The sequence below is a fragment of the Furipterus horrens genome, unplaced genomic scaffold, assembly GCF_987537825.1.
Source record: "Furipterus horrens unplaced genomic scaffold, mFurHor1.1.pri manual_scaffold_4, whole genome shotgun sequence".
NCBI lineage: Eukaryota > Metazoa > Chordata > Mammalia > Chiroptera > Furipteridae > Furipterus > Furipterus horrens.
The window spans coordinates 50,350,097-50,356,438 of NW_028327174.1; positions in this window are offsets into that span (position 1 = coordinate 50,350,097).

The window sequence follows — 6,342 nt, forward strand, 5'->3', positions numbered from 1 at the left end:
ATCTGATAGATTGCTTATCTCCATTTCATTTAACTCTTTTTATGGAGTTTTGAATTGTTCTTTCATTTGTGCCATGTTTCTTTGTCCCCTCATTTTGACAGCCTTCCTGTGTTGTTTCTATTTATTAGGTAGACCTACTTTGACTCCGTGTCTTGGTAGGTCCAGTGGCACAGCCTCCCCTATCACCCAAGCTGGGTACTCGAGGTGCGCCTTCATGTGGGCTGAGTACACCCTCCTCTTGTAGTTGAGCCTTGGTTGTTGTTGGCAGATCAATGGGAGGGATTTACCCAGTCCAGTCAGCTGCAAGGACTGGCTGTGAGCACTGACCACGAACCTCCACCCTCCCTGGAGGATCAGCTGTGCAGGGTCAGGGTGGTGGTGTTCCAATGTGGTCTATAACTGTCCACTGGGTGCACTGGCCCTGGGGTTTCCTGGGTGGTGCAGACCAAGGTCAGCCCCTATCTGTGTTTTTCCTGGAGCTGCCATGTGTGAGCTACAAAGCAATCTGAGATGGCTGCTACTTGTGCTGGGCTTGGAGATTCCCAGGTGTAGCCAAGCTGTGAATCTAGGCTGGCTACTGCTAGTGTCAGGCCTGGGGCTCACTGAGGCAGCTGTTGCTTGTTTGATAGAATTTAAGAAGTTGTGAAGCATGAGCCAAGACAAGCCATTCATATGGAAAAGCAGATTGGGTGGGCTGGTAAGCTGGGTGGGGCCAAGTCTCTGGGGATCTCCAAGGTGGGTCAAACAGTGTTAACCATGTTGATGGAGTCTCAGATATGGCACCGGCTTGTGGGAGGAGGGTTTAAAAAAGGGACAATGGCCTTTGCTGGACTTGATGCCAGACACTTCAGGTTCTACCTTGTGTTCCACTGGTGCCTTTCAAGCTACTACCCTGGTGCTGGAGCCCAGAGGGAGTGAGTTTGAGCACGTGAGTCCATGTGTGGGTTCTTTAGGAGGAACTGCTTGGGGCTCCAGCAGTTTCTTCTATCGACTCAATCCCCGCTGGTTTTTGCAGCTAGAAGTTGTGGGGACTTATCTTCCTGGCAGTTGAACCCTGGGCTGGGGTCTTGGTATGGGGCTGGGACTCCTCACTCTTGAGATATCCCTCCTGAATTTTTATCCACCACACATGGGTGAGAGACCAGACCATTCCACATTGGCGCCCCTCCTACTAGTCTTGTTGGATGTGGTTTCTTTAATTCTGTAGTTGTCAGACTTCCAGTCAACTCAATTTCTGATTGTTCTGAGTGATGGCTATACTATATTTTAGTTGTAATTTTGATATGGTTGTGTGAAGAGTTGAGCCACATCTGCCTGTGCTGCCATCTCAACCAGAAGTCCCTGTAGTGCCTTTTCTATTTGCTCTGCATGATAGAGGCAGGACCAGGGAGGGCAAGGTAAAGTGTTTGGACCTTGGAAATGCTGATAGAAGAGTGTAGACTTCAGAGTACGGGGAAATATTGAAGCAATCAATTGGAAATTCAGACTGAAGTTCCGCAGTGAGATGGAAAGAGATAATTGCATTCAAGAAAGAAGAGTCTATGATAGCTCTTAAGGGACACTGACTTAATCTATTTGAGTTTTAGCTTCCTCATCGGTAAATGGAATTGATAATGTCTGCATTACCTTCTCCACTGATTTATCATGCAGATTAAGTGAAATAGCAGCTGGAAAAATACTTTGAAAAGAGGAAAGCATTCTTCTAATACTCTTGTTATTATTATCACTGCACTGAAAGGGGCTGAGTTGATATTTAAAAATATTGCAAGCTGCTTTGGTGGGGTAGCTCAGTTGATGAGATCATCTTTCCAATACACCAAGGTTGTAGTTCAGTCCTTGGTCAGGACACATACAAGAATCAACAAATGAATGTATAAGTAGAACAACAAATCAATATTTCTCTCTCTTCCCCTCTCTTTCTCTAAAAATAAAAATCAGTGAAAAAGAAAAATTAATGTAAAAAAATTGCAAGCTGTTTATTTTTCTCCTCTTGCCAAGCTTCAGTAATAATAGTCTGTAATAATGTGATTGGAAAAAGAAAGCTCAATTTTCTTCACTCTTGTCCTTCAGATGTCAGTGAATATGCAAATGAGACCTGGGAAATGAAAAGGCTCCTCCTGAATCTTATGCAGAATGCTAAATACTCACATACATTTATAGGTGATGGTGTGGACTTAAATATGTTTCATTCCTGTTAGCTGCTTGTTCTCATAACCACTGGGCAGAACAAGGTCAGTACATTTGCGATCAGAAGGAGAGATTGGGCTTATAAAAGTAGACAAGGAAAGGTGTGAGATATAAAATAAATGACCTCAGGAAAGCCATGTTTATCCCCATTTGTAGGGGAACACCATTGGCCTCTGTAAGGTTAAGTGTAGACTAGGGCTCCAACTCATTCCCAAGTTGTTCTCCACCCTCATCCCAGCCCCTCTCCTCTCTAGGCTGAGGAATTCAGACTGCTTTTTATCTCTTTAACTCTGCCACATTTTCCTCCCTAATATCTGGAATTCAGAACCTGTTGCTATCTTCTCATCTTCCTCCCCATATCCTCTTACTCTCCCTTAGCCCTTGAAGTACAACTGCCATTTTCTTTCAAGGGCTCTATTAAAAATGCACACAAACACAATTTTACAAAACTATATTAACTATACATGTCAATTTTACAATGAGAGTTTTACAGAACAGAGTTTGTCCACCTGGTGTTAGCAGAGCCAAACACTGGACACAAAGAACTGCAATAAAGAAATATTGGCCATTTTATTATGAGTGGCGCCATCCAGGAGAATAGGAAGCTAATGCTCGAAACCTGAAGTCCAAAGGTGCATAGGTTAAATTATGTAGGGCAAAATTACAAGACATGATGGGTTAGGGGTTGGGGTTATGCTGGGAGCTGATTGATCAGAAATTAGGTACAGGTAATGAATCATTTCTTCAGGTCTTGAGGACAGCTCTGAGGTCTTTTCCAGGTCCCTCTGTCCAGTCTTATAGGAAAGTAGCCAAGGGACTGTTCCACCTTAAGGCTCAGGAACTGAACCATAACTTGGTCAAGATGCTATCTTCAGCCTGCCAGAAGTCTGGACACTGTGACTATAAGTCAAGCCTGGGCTACTTTCTGCTGCCTTAGGGGTTGCTGATTATTGGGAGAAAGGCTAGGTTTCTAAGGGATGTATATATATGAGAGAGAGAGAGAGAATTTCTAGAACTAGAAAGCTAAAATTAACCCTAGTCATAAAAACCCTCGGCTTCAGGAGGCAGTAGAGCTTAACAATTAGAAGTATGGGCTTCAGGCTCTGACTGGTGTGGTTCAGTTGGTTGGGCGTCATCCAGCAAAGCCAAAGGTCACTGATTCAAATACCAGTCAGGGCACATGCCTGGGTTGTGTGTTCTGTTCCGGGTCCGGACATATACGAAATGCAACTGATCGTTGTTTCTCTCTCACATCGATGTTTCTCACCCTCTCTTTCTCCCTCTCTTTCCCTCTCTCTAAAAATAAATAAAATCTTTTTTAAAAAGAAAGTAAAGTAAAAATAAAATTAAAATAACCTATAATCACAAGGGTTTTTACCTCTGCTCATTAATAAGAAACAAAGGATAAAAAATTACAAATATGAAGATATTACAAAGCCTAAGAGATCTAAGATCTTTTAGCTTTGCTTTTTGATCATTAGCAGCATCTACACTCTTTGAAATTGGAAACCCAACAGAATTTTCTTCAAATTCATTTCTGTGGCTGGAAGTCACTTAGCTTTCTCTTTTCCTGCCATCTTTCCTGACTGTTTCCACTCTTACTCTGTCCCAACAACACCCTGGCTTGCCTGTCCAGGTTTTAGCACTGAAAGTCCCACCTCCTTTGGAAAGCCCTCAGACCCAGGTAAATGAATGCTTGGTCACCCTTCACGTGGTCCCCTAACTTATTTTTTAAAAGATTTTATTTATTTTCAGAGAAGAGGTAAGGGAGGGAAGAAGAGAGGGAGAGAAACGTCATGTGCAGAGAAACACCAATTGGTTGCCTCTCGCATGCCCCCAACTGGGGACCTGGCCCACAACCCAAGCATGTGCCCTGACTGGGAATGGAAATGGCAACCTTTTGCTTTGTGGGATGATGCCCAACCCACTGAGCCACACTAGTCAGGAAAGTCCTCTGACTTTAGGTTGGACGTATACTGCTGGGGATTTTCAGAATTGACTGGGTGACAGCCATTTCTGTCCTGTATAGGAATAGTCTCCTTGAGCCATTTCCTAAGAATATTTCTGCTTTCTGAAAACCAAGTTCCAGCCTCTTCTGGGAAGCAGCTTATATACAATTTAGCTTAGTATTAGTGGGTAGAGTAGGAATGTAAGTGTAGACAATGATATGGACAAATAAAGAAGGAGGGATGGAGAGACAAAGTCCATCTTAAGAACCTTGTGCCTATCACACAGCAGACATTCCAAACATGGCAGCTACGGTTTGCTGATTTAAGTCATAATTTAAGACATTCTGCTTTGTTTCTCCTCTAATTCCCCCCTATCAAACAGTTAGTTGGCTTTATGCTTATTGCCTCAGGGGAAAACATGGCAAGTAAGGTAGTGTTGTTGAACAAACAATGACTGCCAAGCATTTGGCTTCCTTGGCAAAGTGTTCAAGGGCATGGGCATAGTGTCTTGGCCAGATAAGAAAGGAAAGGACTCATATCGCAATATGAAGTATTTCCCTCCCATGGATTGGGGAGAGGAGAGGAGAAAGGGAAAAAGTATGTCAGGGCCTGAAAGCAAAGGGTTTGGGGTCAGGTAAATTCAAATATCTTTATTGACAGGAGGCAGGCAGGGTTTAAAAAAAAAATCTGTTTTATAAGCAAACCCTGCTTGCTTCACCCATTCATATTTGATCTTCCTATATTGGATTTTATGAACACAGACCCAATCAAAATAGAAGCACTTAACACATACCTAAAACAAATAGATATTTTTGTGATATTAAAAATTTGTATTTCATTTCAATTTAAATAGTTGCGGGGGGGGGGGTAGAAAAGCACAAAAAATAATAATAAATGTCCCAAGTGCCCATTGCTTAGAATTAACAAATGTTAAGATTTCACAACTTTTTAAAACGTACTCACCTGAGGATATACTTACTGATTTTAGAGAGAGAGGGAGAGAGAGAGGAGAGAGAGAGGAGAGCGACAGACAGACAGACAGACAGACACATCAATGTCAGACAGAAACATCCATTGTTGGCTTCCCATATGTCCTGACCAGGGATCAAACCACCACTTTTTAGTGTATGTGACAATGCTCCAACCACCTGAGCCACCAGGCCAGGCTGAAATTTCATAACTTTTGCTTTAGATAATTTCTTATAAAAAGAGGACATTATAAATATGTTGAAACCTCCTTTCCTTAATCTCATTTTCCCTCCCATCCTCCTCTGAGGCATCTATTTATCATGAATTTAATGTTCATATGATCCGAGGTTTTTAAAACCTTTGCTATGTATATATTAATAATACAGTGTTCTCTCACTTATTGCAGGTATTACGTTCTCAACCCCCCCGCGGTAGGTGAAAATCCGCGAAATAGGAACCTTACATTTATTTTAGTATTTATATATATTTTAAGGCTTTATAAACCCTTCCCACACACTTATAAACTGTTCCCAGTCCCTTATTAACCTTTCCCACTCCCTTATTAACTTATAAAACTTAAACATATTCTTAAACATATTCTACACTCTTAAACCTATGTAACTTTAACAACATACATATACAGTACCGCAAAATCCTGCGATATAGTGAAAAATCTGCAATAAATAATTTAATATAATATTTTTAAAAATCCTGCGATACAGTGAGGCCACGATAAGTGAACCGCGATATAGAGAGGGACTACTGTGTATATTATTGTTCTGGGTGGTATTTTATATTTACATCAATTGCACCTTATTGCATGTAACAACATGTAATTTGTTTTCATTCACATTGTGTTCAAGATATATCCATATTGCCCTGGCCAGGTAGCTCCATTGGTTGGAGCTCCCAAGCACCAAAAAGGTCGCAGGCTTGCCCTGACTGGTGTGTCTCAGTTGGATGTAGTCCCACAAAGCAAAAGGTTGCCAGTTTGATTTCCTGTCAGGACACAGGCCTGGGTTGAGGCAAGTGATCAATGTTTCTCTCTCAAATCAATATTTCTCTTCCTCTCTTTCTCCCTCCCTTCCCCTCTCTCTAAAAATAAATAAGTCTTTTTTTTTTTTTTAAAGGTTGCAGGTTTGATTCCCAGTCAGGGCACATACTTAGATTGCGGGTGAACATGACAACTGATTGATATTTTTCTCTCACATTGATGTTTCTCTCTTCCTCTCTAAAC